This window comes from Rattus norvegicus, chromosome 8 (genome assembly GCF_021556685.1).
Source record: "Rattus norvegicus strain SHRSP/BbbUtx chromosome 8, alternate assembly SHRSP_T2T, whole genome shotgun sequence".
Taxonomy (NCBI): Eukaryota; Metazoa; Chordata; class Mammalia; order Rodentia; family Muridae; genus Rattus; species Rattus norvegicus.
The window spans coordinates 23,061,729-23,083,260 of NC_141541.1; the positions used below are offsets into that span (position 1 = coordinate 23,061,729).

The 21,532-nt window shown below is 36.1% G+C and overlaps 1 protein-coding gene across 1 annotated transcript in view; it reads left to right on the forward strand.

Moving 5' to 3' along the window:
• LOC148003969 (uncharacterized) overlaps positions 1–21,532 on the forward strand; it is a 108,466-nt gene that overhangs the window by 79,005 nt on the left and 7,929 nt on the right. The window lies entirely within an intron of this gene.

Genomic DNA, 21,532 nt, shown 5'->3' on the forward strand with positions numbered 1-21,532 from the left:
AGTTAAATCAGGAACAGATAAACCAGTTAAACAACCCCATAACTCCTAAGGAAATAGAAGCAGTCATTAAAGGTCTCCCAACCAAAAAGAGCCCAGGTCCAGACGGGTTTAGTGCAGAATTCTATCAAACCTTCATAGAAGACCTCATACCAATATTATCCAAACTATTCCACAAAATTGAAACAGATGGAGCCCTACCGAATTCCTTCTACGAAGCCACAATTACTCTTATACCTAAACCACACAAAGACACAACAAAGAAAGAGAACTTCAGACCAATTTCCCTTATGAATATCGACGCAAAAATACTCAATAAAATTCTGGCAAACCGAATTCAAGAGCACATTCAAAACAATCATCCACCATGATCAAGTAGGCTTCATCCCAGGCATGCAGGGATGGTTTAATATACGGAAAACCATCAACGTGATCCATTATATAAACAAACTGAAAGAACAGAACCACATGATCATTTCATTAGATGCTGAGAAAGCATTTGACAAAATTCAACACCCCTTCATGAAAAAAGTCCTGGAAAGAATAGGAATTCAAGGCCCATACCTGAACATAGTAAAAGCCATATACAGCAAACCAGTTGCTAACATTAAACTAAATGGAGAGAAACTTGAAGCAATCCCACTAAAATCAGGGACTAGACAAGGCTGCCCACTCTCTCCCTACTTATTCAATATAGTTCTTGAAGTTCTAGCCAGAGCAATCAGACAACAAAAGGAGATCAAAGGGATACAGATCGGAAAAGAAGAGGTCAAAATATCACTATTTGCAGATGACATGATAGTATATTTAAGTGATCCCAAAAGTTCCACCAGAGAACTACTAAAGCTGATAAACAACTTCAGCAAAGTGGCTGGGTATAAAATTAACTCAAATAAATCAGTTGCCTTCCTCTATACAAAAGAGAAACAAGCCGAGAAAGAAATTAGGGAAACGACACCCTTCATAATAGACCCAAATAATATAAAGTACCTCGGTGTGACTTTAACCAAGCAAGTAAAAGATCTGTACAATAAGAACTTCAAGACACTGAGGAAAGAAATTGAAGAAGACCTCAGAAGATGGAAAGATCTCCCATGCTCATGGATTGGCAGGATTAATATGGTAAAAATGGCCATTTTACCGAAAGCAATCTACAGATTCAATGCAATCCCCATCAAAATACCAATCCAATTCTTCAAAGAGTTAGACAGAACAATTTGCAAATTCATCTGGAATAACAAAAAACCCAGGATAGCTAAAGCTATCTTCAACAATAAAAGGACTTCAGGGGGAATCACTATCCCTGAACTCAAGCAGTATTACAGAGCAATAGTGATAAAAACTGCATGGTATTGGTACAGAGACAGACAGATAGACCAATGGAATAGAATTGAAGACCCAGAAATGAACCCACACACCTATGGTCACTTGATTTTTGACAAAGGAGCCAACCATCCAATGGAAAAAAGATAGTATTTTCAGCAAATGGTGCTGGTTCAACTGGAGGGCAACATGTAGAAGAATGCAGATCGATCCATCCTTATCACCCTGTACAAAGCTTAAGTCCAAGTGGATCAAGGACCTCCACATCAAACCAGACACACTCAAACTAATAGAAGAAAAACTAGGGAAGCATCTGGAACACATGGGCACTGGAAAAAATTTCCTGAACAAAACACCAATGGCTTATGCTCTAAGATCAAGAATCGACAAATGGGATCTCATAAAACTGCAAAGCTTCTGTAAGGCAAAGGACACTGTGGTTAGGACAAAACGGCAACCAACAGATTGGGAAAAGATCTTTACCAATCCTACAACAGATAGAGGCCTTATATCCAAAATATACAAAGAACTCACGAAGTTAGACCGCAGGGAAACAAATAACCCTATTAAAAAATGGGGTTCAGAGCTAAACAAAGAATTCACAGCTGAGGAATGCCGAATGGCTGAGAAACACCTAAAGAAATGTTCAACATCTTTAGTCATAAGGGAAATGCAAATCAAAACAACCCTGAGATTTCACCTCACACCAGTGCGATTGGCTAAGATCAAAAACTCAGGTGACAGCAGATGCTGGCGAGGATGTGGAGAAAGAGGAACACTCCTCCATTGTTGGTGGGATTGCAGACTGGTAAAACCATTCTGGAAATCAGTCTGGAGGTTCCTCAGAAAATTGGACATTGAACTGCCTGATGATCCAGCTATACCTCTCTTGTGCATATACCCAAAAGAGGCCTCAACATATAAAAGAGACACGTGCTCCACTATGTTCATCGCAGCCTTATTTATAATAGCCAGAAGCTGGAAAGAACCCAGATGCCCTTCAACAGAGGAATGGATACAGAAAATGTGGTACATCTACACAATGGAATATTACTCAGCTATCAAAAACAACGAGTTTATGAAATTCGTAGGCAAATGGTTGGAACTGGAAAATATCATCCTGAGTGAGCTAACCCAATCACAGAAAGACATACATGGTATGCACTCATTGATAAGTGGCTATTAGCCCAAATGCTTGAATTACCCTAGATCCCTAGAACAAACGAAACTCAAGACGGATGATCAAAATGTGAATGCTTCACTCCTTCTTTAAATGAGGAAAAAGAATACCCTTGGCAGGGAAGGGAGAGGCAAAGATTAAAACAGAGACTGAAGGAACACCCATTCAGAGCCTGCCCCACATGTGGCCCATACATATACAGCCACCCAATTAGACAAGATGGATGAAGCAAAGAAGTGCAGAGCGACAGGAGCCGGATGTAGATCGCTCCTGAGAGACACAGCCAGAATACAGCAAATATAGAGGCGAATGCCAGCAGCAAACCACTGAACTGAGAATAGGTCCCCTATTGAAGGAATCAGAGAAAGAACTGGAAGAGCTTGAAGGGGCTCGAGACCCCAAAAGTACAACAATGCCAAGCAACCAGAGCTTCCAGGGACTAAGCCACTACCTAAAGACTATACATGGACTGACCCTGGACTCTGACCCCATAGGTAGCAATGAATATCCTAGTAAGAGCACCAGTGGAAGGGGAAGCCCTGGGTCCTGCTAAGACTGAACCCACAGTGAACTAGTCTATGGGGGGAGGGCGGCAATGGGGGGAGGGTTGGGAGGGGAACACCCATAAGGAAGGGGAGGGGGGAGGGGGATGTTTGTCCGGAAACCGGGAAAGGGAATAACACTCGAAATGTATATAAGAAATACTCAAGTTAATAAAAAAAAATAATAATATTTATTCTGATTTAAAAGTTCATCTAATTTCTATCCTATTACTTGTAAATTAGAATTCAACCTTTCATTGCTCTCCATCTGTAAGTCTACTCTATTTTGACCTTTCTCAGTGAGGATGTAGAAAACTGAGCCAAGTATGCATGCTCACTCAGCTTCTTGCTTTAGGATGGAGGACTATGGCACTTGAAAGTGGGGTGGTGCATTTAAAGTAAGGAAAAAGGTCTGGCTACCACTAACATGACAAACTGCATCATGAGCCACCACGTAGCTATCTATGTTGATTAATGTTTCCATGCCTGCATTCTCTTTTCTGGCTTCTATGTCTAGAATTTGTTTATGGCCCTAATCCTGCATTTTCTGACCAAATTTGGTACTCCAAATCTTAAAAAACCACACCTGTGATTTAAATAAATCATGAAGACCTCTATCAAGTTTAATATCATTGACCGTATTTTGGGTCAGTGTTTCTGCTAGCTCGTCTCAAGTATTTTCTTTTTTTAGGGGGTGAAAAGAGTGGTGCTGGTGAATACTATGTTAGAGAGCAAGTTTCCATTCTCAGTGTCTTCTAAAGGCAAGCAAAAGAAAGCACCACCAATTCCAGGAAGAAAAACAATGACCAAAAATGCTTATATGGGGAGTTTACACTACACAGTATCTATGTTTTACTAAAGCCCTTTTCTTCAGGCTTGAACATTCTCTCAAGGATGGATGCACATGCAGAGGAACTTGACAGGGTATAACACTCTTAATTTAAAAAAATAAACAAAACAAAAAACAAAGACAGACATGGGCAGACTCATTCATGATTAATCACAAGCAAGAAGTAAGTCAAAATTAACACTGGGAGTACTCACACAAAGCAATTTTATTATGAAAGAGAGCTGGATTTTATTAAAACCCATTGCTGCATTTGATACAATGCAGCAGTGTAGTGTTTTTCTCCAGTTTGTTTATATGATAGATTACATTGTTGTTTCTATTTCATTGAGGATTTATTACTGCTCCTTTTTCACTGAGGATTAGTGTCTATTTGATCTTGATTTCAATGATTCCACCATTTCTTTTATATATGATAAATGTGGTTATATGCAAACACCAAGGTCAGAAGACTTTCAATTTTTTGAGGGACAAGAAGTCTGATTCAGTACAACTAAGAAGCCTGTGTAGTTTTAAACTTCAAGAGTAAGGTACTGGGGTGGCTTCTCTCTCTCTCTCTCTCTCTCTCTCTCTCTCTCTCTCTCTCTCTCTCTGCATATTTAAGCACATCACAGTTTATTAAAAGTCTCCTGGTAATTACTAAATCAATACTATGTTGACGACAAAGGTTAAGAAATAATTACATTGGAATGTCTATAAAGTATAAGTGATATCTTCAATAAAAGAAAGGTTATACAGATTAACTTAAAAAAACAGGCTTGAATTTGAGGTAAATAAATGCTTATCATAAGTGTCTATAGAAGAATAACATTATAGATTGACTGAGACAAACTGGCTTTAAATAAGGATCTGGGGGAACTTCTGTGTCCTGGCCATAGGTATCATAGTGGCCCTTGGTCCTGCTAAGCCTGGAATCCCAGTGTAGAAGAATTTCAGAACAGGGAGGTGGGAAGGGTTGTGTGAATGACTGGGGAAATACCATCAGAGAATATGGGGGAGGGGGATGTAATAGGGAGTTTATGATGGGAAACTGGGCAAGTGGATAAAATTTGAAATGTAAATAAAAATATGCAATAAAAATCCTTTTACAATCGAGTAAAAATAAAGACACAACATTAGTAATTTAGCAGCATACCTAAAAGCTGTAGAACAAAATGAAATAACAGTGTAGAAGACAGGGAATAATCTAACACATGCCACAAATTAACAAAATAAAAATAGAAAAACTAAAAAGAACTAGTGAAACTAAGAGTTGGTTTTTGAGAATACCTTTTAATTTTTTTTAATATGGCAAAATAAAAGTATTTTCAACTTCTCTGCCATCCTGTTTTCCTCAATTGTTCTCATCACCTGCTTACCAATTTTTCTGCTTCCTTCTACATCTTCCCCCATCTGCTACAGCTCTTTGAATCACCCTCATCTCCTACCTCCTCTCTCTTTCTCTCTCTCTCTCTCTCTCTCTCTCTCTCTCTCTCTACTGAACTCTTGTCCTTGCCCTTATTGCCTCAGTTCTATCATTAACTCTTTATCATACAAAAGGCATATTTCAGTCTGAACAAATCATTAGCCAGGCAATACTTAATCCAACTTATAGGATTGCCTTTAGGCAATGAGAGCTCACTGAACATTATTTATAGGCAGGTGTAAAAGGACGAATAATTAATTATATACAATTTGTGATAAGCAAAAAAAAATTACAACACTAAAATTTTTCCAGCATGTAACTCTTGACCAGTACATAGTTAAACATTAAAAAATACACTGACACACCTCAATACAACATAAAAAGTCATTACAACACTAAATAAATGAAGAAAATAGTACATTATCCATACTCTTAAAATCTAAGAAATAGTAGGTTTTTCATGAGAAATAGAAAGAGCAAAAGATATTTGATCAAATATTGACAAATAAATATAAAATATGTGAAGACTAAGAGCAATTATTTGCTCAGAAACATAGTTTTTTGCTCCTTTTCCTCGTGTTCTTAATTCACAGTAGTACCCCAAAGGACAAATGTTGATCACCAATGACAACATCATCTTTGAGCTTTTAAGTTACTGGGGTGGCAACATAATATTTGTTTTCAGTTCATTGTTTTTCTATTAATATAAACAGAAAATGGAGAATCAATTTGAGAACATAGGGATTTAGAAAACACCTGTATTCCATAAGGAAATAATTGTTTCTGAGACCAGAGTTAAGTGTCTTGCTTGTGCTTTTAAACATAATCATTATGTAGTTATCGCAGCATACCACTTACAATCTCAGAAACCATTGGGATTTCAGTGTCAAAAAGTACTTATTACTTAAAATTTTAATGTTGTACAATTACTGGAAACACAAAATAAAACGAGAAGGCTTTAGGGTGGGATAACAACTGTTTCAGGTGAATAGATCACATTCATATGCGTGGACTCTTCACATTATTCCACCCTCTCTTTCTTTGTTTCTCTCTTAATTTGTTTTGTTTTTGTAATATGGGAATATAGAATATACTATTATTGAAACATCCACACTTTGACCTTCCTTTTTCTTATACTTACTTTTATCTTTTTGTTCTCTAAACCTAAAACATAATTTCTAATATAGTCAGTCATATACTAACAGAAATATTTTATCTTAATATGTAATAAATGTTGAAAGGTGTTAAAATGGTTTAACTTCCATAGCCTTTTGATTAAGAGCCATTGTGAAAGGGGGTGCAGTATTTAAAGCAGTGAGTACTGAAGAAAATGTTAGTTGAAATAATAAATATACAATTAGTTAAGAAATAAACAATAGAAGAAATTTTTAAATGTTCTTCACTCTCTTGGATTGTGAGACTCACAGACATTAAGATATATAGAGGGTTAGGAAAAGAAGAGAGTCAAAATAAAAATGCATGTTTATGTAAACTACTGTTTACAAGGCAGGGCTCAACATTAACACTACACAAAATTTTAAAACCATGATAAAACATTAATTTACATTTATCTAACATTACATACAATATAAAGTGTGAGAGAGGGATAAGGGGGGGGGAGAGAGAGAGAGAGAGAGAGAGAGAGAGAGAGAGAGAGAGAGAGAGAGAAAGAGAAACTGCTCACCCAAAAGCAATAAAGTACATGGCAAAAGAATATGATCTGTCCTTAAAAAACACTTCTTAAAGTCGTTCAATAGAGTCAAATCACTCCCTAGACTCCCAGACTACATTGGCTCACAGTTGCTACTGATTACTTTTCCAGACCAAAAATAAGACACTATTTTACATACTTTAGGCATAGGAAATAGAGTATTGAACTGAATGACCTGGATGCCTCTTCTTGGATACCTCACTCTCAAAATATCTAAAGTTTGCATATAAACACGCAACTAAGGGGAGCAATACATATTATTCAGCTGGAGAGCAATGAACCACAAGAGTGAGGAGAATATAAGGATGTTTCTATGACTACAATTGTGTTGCCTTTGTTATTGGTTAGCCAACAGATACCAAATTTGCATGAAGCCTTTCCCATTGAAAGGTAGTTCCTGCCTCAGAATATAAACCATACTAAGTACTAACGGCTGTTACTGCTATGGATCTTATTGTCTAGCCTATTTCCATCAATTTTCTAAATAGGCAAAATTTAACACTCCATTTAAAATATGCTTTCTTCTATTTTTAATTGGAATTTATAGGAATCTGGGTTACCATTTTTGTTCTCTTAAGGACAAGATGAATTTTATCCAGGTTCTTCTGGCTTTAAAATTCTCTCTTGAATAGTCAGGTATAATTCGGACAGGTTTGTCTTATATGTTACTAGTTATTTTTCCTTACAGCTTTTAATATTCTTTCTTTGTTCTGTGCATTTAGTGTTTTGATTAGTATGTGATGGGAGGATTTTCTTTTCTGGTCCAATCAATTTGTTGTTCTGTAGGCTTTTTGTATATTTTTGGCCATATCTTTCCTTAGGTTGAGAAACTTCTATGATTCTGTTGATGATATTTTCTGGCCCATTGAGCAAGGACTGTTCACTCTCTTCTATTTCTACTATTCTTCAGTTTGGTCTTTTCATTTTTTTGTGGATTCCCAGGATGTTTTGGGTTAGGAGGTTGTTTGTTTGTTTGTTTTATGCTTTGTAGTTTCTTTGACTACTGTGGTTTCATCTAGCCTGAGAATCTCTCTTCTACATCTCATATTCTCTTGGTAATGTTTGCATCTGTAGGTTCTGACCTCTTCTTTTAGGTTTCCCATTTCCAGGGTTGCATCTACTTGTGATTTTCTCATTGTTTCTGTTTCCATTTTTAGGTCATGAGCTGCTTTGTTCAATTCCTTTATCTATTTGGTTGTGTTACCCTGTATTTCAGGGACTTACTTACCCTCTAATTACTTCCACTTATGAAACTTTGTCTTCTGTATTTCTTTAAGTGACTTATTTATATCCTGCTTAAATGTCTTTATTATCTTTATGAGACAGAGTTTTAGGTAAACATTATGCTTTTCCAGTGTATTGGGGGTTTTCATGGCGTTATGTGTTAGGAGAGATAGTTTCTGAGAGTGGCAATGTATATTGACTTCTATTGCTTATGATCTTGCAGTTGCCAGTCACCATCTGGTTATCTCCTGTGTTAGTTGGTCTGTGTGATTCTGTGTAGAAACTGCCTCCTGTGTCCCTGAATTTTTTCAGATCTCCTGGGGGATCCAGTGCCCTAGCTGTAGGCAATCTCCTGGGATACTTGCAAACTGTTACAGTCCAACTCCTGGAAGCTATGCAGACTGTAAACTGTTTAGAGAGAGGAAAAGAAATGCTGATCTACCCCAAAGCAGGTAAAGACCGGATATGAGACTGCATTCACGCATAGGTGATAGCAGTCATGCATTTTCATAGATGGCGAATCTAAAATATTCCATGATAAAACCAAATGTAAACTATGCCTATCTACTAATTCAGCACCAAAGAGGATTGTATACGGAAACTTCCAACACAAGTGAGTATGTACAGCAAAGGGGAAAAAAAAACAAGAAAATAATCATTTTACAACAAACAGAGGAGGAGAGATTCACATATACATAATTCCAGCTCCCAAAACAAACATAATAGGAATTAATTATCTTATATCTTTAATCTCTCTCAACATCAATTATCAAAATTTTCCAATAAAAAATAAAAAAATAGATTGAGTATGTAAGCACTATCCAACATTTTGATGTATTTGAGAAACACCTCAGTGACAAAGAAAGAGTAAAAAAGTTTTCCAATAAAATGGTCACAAGAAATAACTGTGTGTTGCCATTCTAATACCCAATAAAATAGACTTTCAACCAAAAGCTATCAAATAAGATGGATAAGGACACTTTATATTCATCAACAGATATATTCATGAAGATGAAGTCTCAGTTTGGAACATCTGTACCCCAAAAGCAAAGGCACCTACATTTATAAAACTAAATTTACTAAAGCTCAAAACATATATTTTACCTCACATATTAATAGTAGGAAACATGAACATTCCACTCTCAACAATAGACAGGTCCTGGAAGCAGAAACTAAACAGAGACACAGTGACATTAATAGAAGTTCTGTACCAAATGGATTTAACAGATACATGTAGAACATTTTTACCTTTAAAAAGATATATACCTTTTTCTCCAAAATCAACCATATAATCTGTCACAAAACAAGCCTCAGGAGATACAAGAAGCTTTGAAATAGCCCCATGCATCCTATCAGATCACTACAGAGAGTGAACTTCAATAAAAACAAACACAAGAGAAAGCCAACATATATATGAAAACTGAACAACTCCCTACTCAATGAAAACTCAGCCAGGGAGGAAATAAAGAAAGGAATTAGACACTTGTTAAAATTCAATGAATATCAAGACACAACATACCCAAAATTATGTGAAAATGAAAGCTGTGCTAAGAGAAGAATTCATAGCACTATGTGCCCTTGTTAAAAAATAAAAAATAAAAAATGGAGAGATCCTACACTAGCAATTTAACAGTATACCTGAAAGCACTAGAAAAAAAAAGCAGGGAGCAAACACACCCAAGAGGAGTAGATAGCAGAAATCAATCAAGTTTAATGAAGAAGTCAACCTATTATAAATAAAGAGAACATATAACAAAACCAAAAGCTGATTCCACGAGAAAAAAGAAATATGCATAACCATTTGCCACACTAATTTAAGGGCACAGAAATAGTACCCAAATTAACGAAATCAAATATTAAAAGGTATGCATAACAACTTGAACTAAGGAAATTTAAAAAAAAAATCATTGGATCTTGCTACATAGTCATTCACTCAATAAGACTGGAGTATCAGGATGAAGTGGTTGACAGATACCTAAGCAACAGAATCCAAGACTACTTGGCATAATCAGAGTCCAAGTTTCCTATCCAGGCAAATACTGGATAGTCAAACCAGAAAAACAAGATTTGGATTTAAAATCACATCTCATGATGATGATAGAGGACTTTGAAAATGGCATAAATGACTTATTTAAAAAATAGAGGACAACACAAATAAACAATAGAAGCTCTTAAAGAGGAAAAACAAAAATCCTTTAAAGAATTACAGCAAAAAAACAACCAAGCAGATGAAGGAATTGAACCAAATCATCCAAGATCTAAAAACAGATATACAAACAATAAAGCAGAAAGAGAGACAACCCTGGAGACAGAAAACCCAGAAAAGAGGTCAGAAGTAAAAAATGCAAGCATCACACGCAGAATAAAAGAGATAGAAGAGAGAACCTAAGGGGAAGAAGATAACACAGAAAATATTTACCCAACCATTAAAGAAATGAAAATTAATGTAAAATGAAAAAGCTTCTAACCAAAAACATCCAGAAAATCTAGGAGAAAAGAGAAGATCAAACCAAATGATAAAAGGTATAGAGGAGAGTGAAGACTCCCAACAGAAAGTCCAGTAAATACAGACCTCATACCAATACTGTCCAATCTACTCAACAAAGTAGAAACAGAAGGAGCACTACTGAATACCTTCTATGAAGCCACACTTATGCTTATACCTGAACAACACAAAAACTCAACAAAGAGAATTTCAGACCAATTGTACTTTCCATCATATAATTTGTATGATGCAAAATACTCACTAAAATTCTCACAAGCTGAATCCAAGAACATATCAAAATGACCATCTATCATGATCAAGTAGGCTTCATACCAAGGATGAAGGGATGGTTCAATACATGGAAACCCATCAATGTATCCCACTATATAAACAAACTCAAAGAAAAAAAAACAAGATCATCTCATTAGATTCTGAGAAAGTATTTAAAATTCAGCACCCCTTCATGTTAAACATCTTAGAAAACTCAGACCCTCAAGGCCCATACCTAAACATAGTAAAAGCAATATACAGCAAACCAATAGCCAATATCAATTTAAATGGAGAGAACCATGAAGCAACCTCACTGAAATCAAGGGCTATTCAATAGTTAAGTAATATTTTTTAAACATTACAAGGTGACTCATACTACATAGTCTAGGAAAATTATGATCTGAAGTTAAAATAGAATGGGCTTTGGTAAAAAATATGTTTATAGGATCCCAAGATTGATTTTATTTTAGTTATCTTTCCTTCTAATCTTTTTCCTACAGTAATTATTATTGAGCAAGGAGATAATGTCTCATACTAGAATTTTTTAGCATATTAATGATAAAAATTAAAACCTATATAAAATGGCTTTCTGAGTTGATTGTGAAAGAACAAATTCATCAATTATCAGAAAAAGACTCAGCAGAGATGACAGTGAGTTCAGTTTGTAAAAATAACAAATTGGGTCTCCCAAAAAGAGTAAGAGGATTACAAATTTCTAAAATTCCTATAATTTATACAAGTGTCAATAAATTAGGAATCACAGGATGTAAATCAAAAAAATATAAGTTAATTATTCAAAGCCCACATGCTTCAGTTAAAAACTCAAAATGGTAAGATAGTCTCTTGGTTCTATTTGATTTTTACAAATTTCTTAATATAGCAACAGATTTTGATTATGCAGAAAGAGGTGCTGTACATATGGAAAAAACTGAACATGTTCCATATATTTCAGGATAAATTTTATTATTTATAAAACGATAACACATAATTTGAAAAAGAGATTATCATTTACATGTAACCTCTTTTTGATCTCATACAGGATTGTCAGGACTATTGGCAGTAGGAAGTGTGGAAATACATTAACTATTAATAGAAAATTAAACTTTAGAACTTTCAAAATTTTATAAATGGTATCATATAATGAGTAGAAGTTAAAAGTTTTTTCTATCATCTGGTGGGAAACCAAGGTAAGTATAAAAAATATTCCATCTTTTCTTGTATGATTGAGCTCTAATACCTTCTGGAAGATAGAGTACTATTTGGCAGGAAGATGTCCTTCATTATATAGTTATTGCAATGTTAAATTATGCACAGTATAGAATTGATACCTATTCAGGATTCCAATGAGTTTCTGCCTTGTTATCTGAAAGAGTTGTTTCTGTAATTACAAATTGATTAGTAATGATACACATCATGAGGATACTTTTACAGATTAAAACTGAAAATATTTTGGTTCATGTATCTAGTAAAATGCCACATATAAAAATATTTTATCCTTCAGAGGGGTAGACACGCCTGGGAAGCCAGAGGAGATTACTCTCTGCCCACATTTCTGACTCTAGAGGTAAACGCCTAGCACCATCTGGGCCCCCTATGCACAGGGTCTTGAGAGAAGACAGGGCAGGCCCTTCTGGTTGCTTCCATCATGAAGAGCTTAAATGCAGCACTGAGGAGCGACTTCAGGCCTGAGACCAGAGGTAAGAACAATTTTTCTGCTCCAAGTGACCTGCCTGATGGACTCACAACACATGTCCACAGGAACACGTGAAGACCAGTAGACAGGAACGACTACAAACCTGAAAACAGAACACACTGTTCCCATAATAGGCTAAAAGAAAACAGGAAAACAAGTCTACAGCACTCCTGACACACAGGCTTATAGTGCGGTCTAATCACTGTAAGAAATAACAGAAGAATGTAACACCAGAGGCAACCTGATGGCAAGAGGCAAGTGCAGGACCAAGCAGCAGAAACCAAAACTACATGTCATCATCAGAGCCCAATTCTCCGACCAAAGCAAATACTGACTATTCAAACACATCAGAAAAGCAAGATCTAGATTTAAATCACATTTGATCATGATGCTGGAGGACTTCAAGAAAGACATAAAGAACTCCCTTAGAGAAATTCAGGAAAACACAAATAAATAAGAAGAAACCTATAGAGAGGAAACACAAAAAATCCCTGAAAGAATTATAGGAAACACAATCAAACAGGTGAAGGAATTAAAAATGGAAAAAGAAGCAATAAAGAAAGCACAAAGGGAGACAACCATGGATATAGAAAAACAAAGAAGAGACAAGCAGCCGTAGATACAAGCATCACCAACAGAATACAAGAGAGAGAAGAAAAAATCCCAAGAGCAGAAGATTCCACAGAAATCATTGACACAACTGTCAAAGATAATGTAAAACAGAAAAAGCTACTAGCCCCAAACATACAGCAAATCCAGGACACAATGAGAAGTTCAAACCTAAGGATAAAAGTTATAGAAGAGAGTGAAGACTCCAACTCAAAGGACCAGTAAGTATCTTCAACCAAATCATAGAAGACAACTTCCCTAACGTAAAGAAAGAGATTCCCATAAACATACAAGAAGCCTACAGAACTCCAAATAGATTGGACCAGAAAAGAAACCCTTCCTATCACATAATAGTCAAAACAGCAAATGCACAAAACAATGAAAAAATATTAAAAAGGTAAGGGAAAAAGGTCAAGTAACATGAAAAGGCAGACCTATCAGAATTACGCCAGACTTCTCAACAGAGACTGTGAAAGCCAGAAGATCCTGGACTGTTGTCACACAGGTCATAAGAGAACACAAATGCCATCCCAGGTAACTGTATCCAGCAAAAAACTCAAGTAACATAGATGAAAAGCCAAGATATTCCATGACACAAGCAAATTTAAACATGTACAATATCTTTCTACAAATCCAGCCCTACAAAGGATAGTAAATGGTAAAACCCAACACAAGAAGGCAAGCTACACACTAGAAAAAGCAAAAAACTAATCGTTTTACAACAAAACAAAGAGAAGACAAGCAAACTAAAATAATTCCACATCCAAACTTGAATATAACAGGAAGCAACAATCACTATTCCTTATTATCTCTCAACATCAATGGACTTAATTTTCCAATAAAAAGGCACAGGTTAACAAACTAGAAATGCAATGGGGACCCAACATTTTGCTACCTACAGGAAACACACCTCAGAGACAAAGACAGACATTACCTCAGAGTAAAAGGCTGGAAAACAAATTTCCAAGCAAATGATCTGAAGAAACAAGCTGGAGTAGCCATTCTAATATCAAATAAAATCAATTTTCAACTAAAAGTCATCAAAAAAGATAAGGAAGGACACTTCATATTCATCAAAGGAAAAATCCACCAAGATGAACTCTCAATCCAAAATATCTATGCTCCAAATACAAGGGCAACTACATTCGTAAAAGAAACCTTACTAACGCTCAAAGCACACATTGCACCTCACACAATAATAGTAGGAGATGTCAACACCCCACTCTCACAATGGACAGATCATGGAAACAGAAATTAAACAGAGACATAGAGAGACTAAGAGAAGTCATGAACTAAATGGACTTAACAGATATTTATAAAACATTCTATCCTAAAACAAAGGATATACCTTCTTCTCACCACTTCATGGTACTTTCTCAAAAATTGACCATATAATTGGTCATAAAACATGCCTCAACAGATACAGAAAAATAGAAATTATCCCATGTGTCCTTTCAGACCATCATGGTCTAAAGCTGGTCTTCAATAACAATAATGAAAGGACGTCCACCTATAAATGGAAGTTGACCAATGCTCTACGCAATGATAACCTGGTGAAGAAAGAAATAAAGAAATTAAAGACTTCTTAGATTTTAATGAAAATGAAAGTAAAATATCCCAAACTTATGGGAAACAGTGAAAGCTGTGCTAAGAGGAAATCTCATAGCTCTGAGTACCTGCAGAAACAAACAGGAGAGATCATATATCTGCAGCTTGACAACACACCTAAAAGCTCTAGAACAAAAAGAAGCAAATACATCCAAAAGGAGTAGAAGGCAGGAAATAATAAAACTCAGAGCTGAAATCAACCAAGTAGAAACAAAAAGGACTATACAAAGAATCAACAGAACAAAAAGCTGGTTCTTTGAGAAAATCAACAAGTTAGATAAACGCTTAGCCAGACTAACCAGAGGACACAGAAAGTGTGTCCAAATTAACATAATCAAAAAGGAAAAGGGAGATATAACAACAGAATCAAAGGAAATTCAAAAAATCATCAGATCCTACTACAAAGGCCTATATTCAACAACACTTGAAAATCTGGTGGATATAGACAATTTCCTAGACAGATACCAGGTACCGAGTTTAAATCAGGAACAGATAAACCATTTAAACAACCCCATAACTCCTAAAGAAATGGAAGCATTCATTAAAGTTTTCCCAACCAAAAAGAGCACATGTCTAGATGGATTCAGTGCAGAATTCTATCAGACCTTCATAGAAGACCTCATACCAATACTATCCAAACTGTTCCCCCAAATTGAAACAAATGGATTGCTACTGAATTCCTTCTATGAAGCCACAATTACTATTATATCTAAAAGACACAACAAAGAAAGAGAACTTCAGACCAATTTCCCTTATGAATGTAGATGTAAAAAATACTCAATAAAATTCTGGCAAATCGAATCCAAGAGCACATCAAAACAATAATCCATCATGATCAAGTAGGCTACATTCTTCATCCCATGCAGGGATGCTTTAACATACGGAAAACCATCAATGTAATCCACTATATAAACAAACTGAAAGATAAAAATCACATGATCATTTCATTAGATGCTGAGAAAGCATTTGACAAAATTCAACACCCCTTCATGATAAAAGTCCTGGAGAGAACAGGAATTCAAGGCCCATACCTAAACATAGTAAAAGCTATATACAGCAAACCAGTCAATAACGTTAAACTAAATGGAGAGAAACCTGAAGCAATCCCACTAAAATCAGGGACTACACAAGGCAGCCCACTCTCTCCCTACTTATTGAACATTTTTCTCGAAGCCCTAGCCAGAGCAATCAGACAACAAAAGGAGATCAAAGGGATATAGATTGAGAAGGAAAAGGCAAAATATCACTATTTGCAAATGATATGATAGTATATTTAAGTGATCCCAAAAGTTCCAACACAGAACTACTAAACCTGATAAACACCTTCACAAATTGTCTGAGTATAACATTAGCTGAAATAAATCAGTAGCCTTCTTCTACTCAAAGGATAAACAGGATGAGAAAGAAATTATAAAAATGACACCCTTCACAATAGTACCAAAAAATAAGAACTGCCTCAGTGTAACTCTAACCAAGCGTGTGAAAGATCTGAATGATTGGAATTTCAAGTCTCTGAAGAGAGAATTGAAGAAGAACTTAGAAGATGGAAAGAACTCCTATGCTCATGGATTGGCAGGATTAATATAGCAAGAATGGCCATTTTTCCAAAAGCAATCTACAGATTCAGTGCAATCCCTATTAAAATTCCAACTCAATTCTTAATGGAATTCAGAAGAGCACTTTGCAAATTCCTTTGAAATAACAAAAATCCAAGGATAGCAAAAACTATACTCAACAACGCAAGAACGTCTGGGGGAATCATCATCCCTGACCTCAAGCGGTATTATAGAACAATAGTGATAAATACTGTACTGTATTGATACACAGAAGGCAAATAGATCAGTGAAACAAAACTGAAGACCCAGAAACAAACCCACACTCCTCCAGTCATTGATCTTTCATCATGGAGCTAAATCCATCCAATGGAAAAAAGACAGCATTTTCAGCAAATGGTGCTATTTCAACTGGAGGTCAACATTTAGAAGACTGCAGATCGATCCATACTTATCACCCTGTACAAAGCTTATTTCAAAGCGGATCAAGGACTTCCACATCAAACCAGATACACTCAAACTAGTAGAAGAAAATGTGGGGAAGAATCCCAAACACATGGACACTGGAGAAAATTTCCTGAACAAAACAAGATCAAGAATCGAAAAAGCAGAACTCATAAAACTACAAAGCTTCTGTAAGGCAAAGGACACTGTTGTTAGGACAAATCAGCAACCAATAGTTTGGGAAAAGATCTTTACCAATCCCACAACTGATAGAGGGCTCATATCCAAAATATACAAAGAACTCACGAAGTTAGACTGCAGTGAGTCAAATAACCCTATGAAAAAATGGGGTTCAGAGCTAAACAAAGAATTCACAGCTGAGGAATGCCGAATGACTGAGAAGCACTTAAAGAAATGTTCAACATCTTTAGTCATAAGGGAAATTCAAATCAAAACATCTCTCATATTCCACCTTATACCACTCAGAATGGCTAAGATCAAACACTCTGGCAACAGCAGATGTTGGCGAGGATGTGGAGAATGAGAAGCACTCCTACATTGTTAGTGGGATTGCAGGCTGGTACAATCATTCTGGACATCAGTCTGGAGGTTCCTCTGAAAACTGGACATTGAACTAACTGAGGACCCAGCTATACCTCTCTTGGGCATATACCCAAAAGATGCCCCAATGTATAACAAAGACACATGCTCCACTATGTTCATAATATTATAATAGCCAGAAGCTGGAAAGAACTCAGATGCCCTTCAACAGAGGAATGGATACAGAAAATGTGGTACACCTACACAATGGAATATTACTCAGCTATCAAAAACAATGACTTTATGAAATTCATAGGCAAATGGATGGAACTGGAAAATATCTTCCCAAGTGAGGTAACCCAATGACAGAAAAACACACATATTATGCACTCATTGATAAGTGGAAATTAGCCCAAATGCTTGAATTACCCTAGATGCACAGAACACATGAAACTCAAGAAGGATGACCAAAATGTGAATGCTTCACTCCTTCTTTAAAAGGGGAACAAGAATACCCTTGGGAGGGAATAGGGAGCAAAGTTTAGAACAGAGGCAGAAGTGCAGCCTGACCAGAACCGGATGTAGATCTATCCTGAGAGACACAGCCAGAACACGGTAAATACATAGGCGAATGCAAAATCACTGAACTGAGAATGGGACCCCCATTGAAGGAATCAGAGGAAGGTCTGAAAGGGCTTGAAGGGGCTTGAGACACAATATGAAGAACAATGCCAACCAAACAGAGCTTCTAGGGACTAAGCCACTACCCCAAGACTATACATGGACTGACCCTGGACTCAAATTGCATAGGTGTCAATGAATAGACTAGTAAGGGCACCAGTGGAAGGTGAAGCCCTTGGTCTTGCCAACACTGAGCCCCCAGTGAGTGGAATTGTTGTGGGGAGGCGGTAATGGGAGAAGGATGGGGAAAAGAACACCCATATAGGAGGGGAGTAGAAGGGGTTGAGAAATGTTGGCCTGGATACCGGGGAAAGGGAATAACAATTGAAATGTAAATAAGAAACACCCAATTTACAAAGATGGAGAAAAAAATTCAAAAACATATTTTACCATAAAACACATTGCAGTAAAACTTTACAATCAAAAAGTTCATGCAATTGTGGACAGATCTAACCTCACTTCCAAGAAAATGCTCATAAATGAAGGGTATATGAGATCTCCTAGAGATATATTTCGTAAATCTTTCTTAACAGCAATGATGTTAAATGTCAATAAGATAGGTAGCACACCTGCTTAAAAACTCTGGATATTTTTAAGGTAATGCTAAATTCAATCATCCAATATATGTTAAAGAAGTACTTATTCCACAACGGAAGTCAGGAAATGTTTTGCATTTGGGAAGAGATAATGTTTTTATTTCTACAGGGAATAAAATTTGTAGATTCCTAGAAGTCGATCAAGATTAGAATTGACTATTGGAGGCCTCCTAAAAATCTTGCTCCCTGACATGGAAGATGAGAAGGAAGAGTCCCAGAAAGACAGTAAAACATGTTACCTGAAAATATACCAAGATCCCCTGAGGAGAGAAGAGGACTCTCAGAAGTGCAGACAACCCTGAGCGCTCAGGGAAAACCACCACTTCTGCTCATATTCCTGGCCTTAGAGGAATTTACCTAGAACCCTCTGAACATAGGATCCCAGGAACACTCTGGGAAAGGACCCTTCTGGTCTCTGCCTGTGCCCAAGACTGAAAGCCAGTTTCCAGGAGCACTGACACACCTGAGAGCAGAGGAACCCATCTGCCGACCTCCAGACACGCACCCTAGGAACAGTCTGAAAAAGGATCCTTCCTGTTTCTGCCTGCACTCTGAGCTGACACAGATCTCTCTAAACAGAACCTGCTGGGAGAAAACTGGTCTCCAGGAGTGCTGACAAAGGCTTACAGGAGGGTCAAGCCACTGTCAGAGACAGCAAAACCAGCTAACACCAAAGATAACCAGATGGCAAGAGGCAAGCACAGGAACCTAAGCAACAGGAACCCAGAATGCTTGGCATCATTATAGCCCAATATTCCAAAGAAAGCAAATACTGGATATCTCAACACATCAAAAAAACAAGATTTGGATTTAAAAATCACATCTCATGATATTGATAGAGAACTTTAAGAGGGACATAAGTACTCCATTAAAGAAGCACAGGACAACACAGGTATAAAGGTAGAAGCCATTTAAGAACAAACACAAAAAATCCCTTAAAGAATTACAGGAAGATACAATCAAATAGGTGAAGGAATTGAAAAGAATCATTCAGTATCTAAAAATGGAAATACAAATAATAAAGAAATCACAAAGGGAGACAACTCTGGAGATACAAAACCTAGAAAAGAGATCAGAAGTCATAGACGCAAACATTACCAACAGAATATAAGACATAGGAGAGAGAATCTCAAGGGCAGAAGATACCATAGAAAACATTGACTTAACCATCAAAAACATTTTAAAAAGCAAAAACCAGATTCACAACTTAAAGGGCCAGTAATTATCTTCAACAAAATTATAGGAGAAAATTTCTCTAACCTAAAGAAAGAGATGCCTTTAATCTTACAAGAAGCCTACAGAAAAACCAATAGATTGGGCCAGAAATGAAATTCCTCCAGTCACATAATAGTCAAAAAACCAAATGCACAAAACAAAGAATATTAAAAGCAGTAATGTCAAATAATATATAAAGGCAGACATATTAGAATTATACCAGACTTCTCACCAGAGACTATGAAAACCAGAGGATCCTGGGCAGATGGCATTCAGACCTGAAGAGAACACAAATGCCAGCCCAAGCCACTATATCCATCAAAACTGTCAATTAACATAGATGGAGAAACCAAGATATTTCATGGCAAAACCAAATTTACCCAATATCTTTCCTCAAATTCAACCCTATAAAGGATAATAGATGGAACACTCCAACACAAGGCAAGAAACCACACCCTAGAAAAAACAAGAAAATAAAGTTCTTGCAAGAAACCCAAAAGAAGAGAGACACACAAAAACATTTCTACCTCTAAAAACAAAAATAACAGGAAACAACCATCACTATCTCTCCTAACATCAATGGACTCAAATCCCAATTAAAAAGCCATAAACTAACAAACTGGATACATAAAGATGATCCTACTACAAAAATTATGTTCAACAAAACTGGAAAATCTCAATGAAATGAACAATTTTCTAGATAGATTTCAGGTACCAAAGTTAAATCCACATCAGGTAAACCCCCAAGGAAATCCCATTACTCCTAAAGAAATAGAAGCGGTTATTAAAAGTCTCTCAACCAAAAAAAGCTCAGGTCCAGATGAGTTTAGTGCAGAATTGTAACAGACCTTCATAGAAGACAGTATACCAATTAAAGACCCAACAAGGGAAAAAAAAACTTCAGACCAATTATCCTCATTGATATCAATGTAAAATTACCTGCAAAATGAATCCAAAGATCCAAAGCTTAAATCCAAATGGATCTAAGTCAGTCATTTTTTTTTATTAGTTGAAAGATTTTTAGTTAATGATTCTTGCACTGTGGGTTTTGGCATTGTTTAAATTATTTATTGCATATTGATTTATCATTTTTAGATTGCATCAATACAATTCTTTTAGGTTTGCCCATTGCTCTAATACATCAATGGAGAATGATTTTCTGAGTAGCATCATGTGTATTTAAATGTGTACATTTTCATCTCTAATTTCATAAATGTGTATCCTACCTTTTCATTATTTTAGTATATGTCTGTTAATGTCATATTTTTTTTCAGAGACCAAATCTTTGTTTGACTGCTTCTTTGAACACTTTATTATATCCTTTATGTCTTGTCATTTTTAGCTCTGGGTTTGATTATTTCTACCTTATCCTCTTTTGGTATTACATGTTCTTGCTTTTTAATTTTTTTGTTTTAATTTCAAATGCATCATTAAGTTATTAATATTAGAACTGTTGAATTTTTCCATGTTTTTCTTTAATTTGGGATTACAATGTATGTATGTGCACATGTGTATGCAGATAATGCTATATCTGCATTTCCAGTGTTATAGTATTGTCTGTGATTTATGAGTTCACAATTCGGTACTGGGTAACTAATTAAGGTGTTCA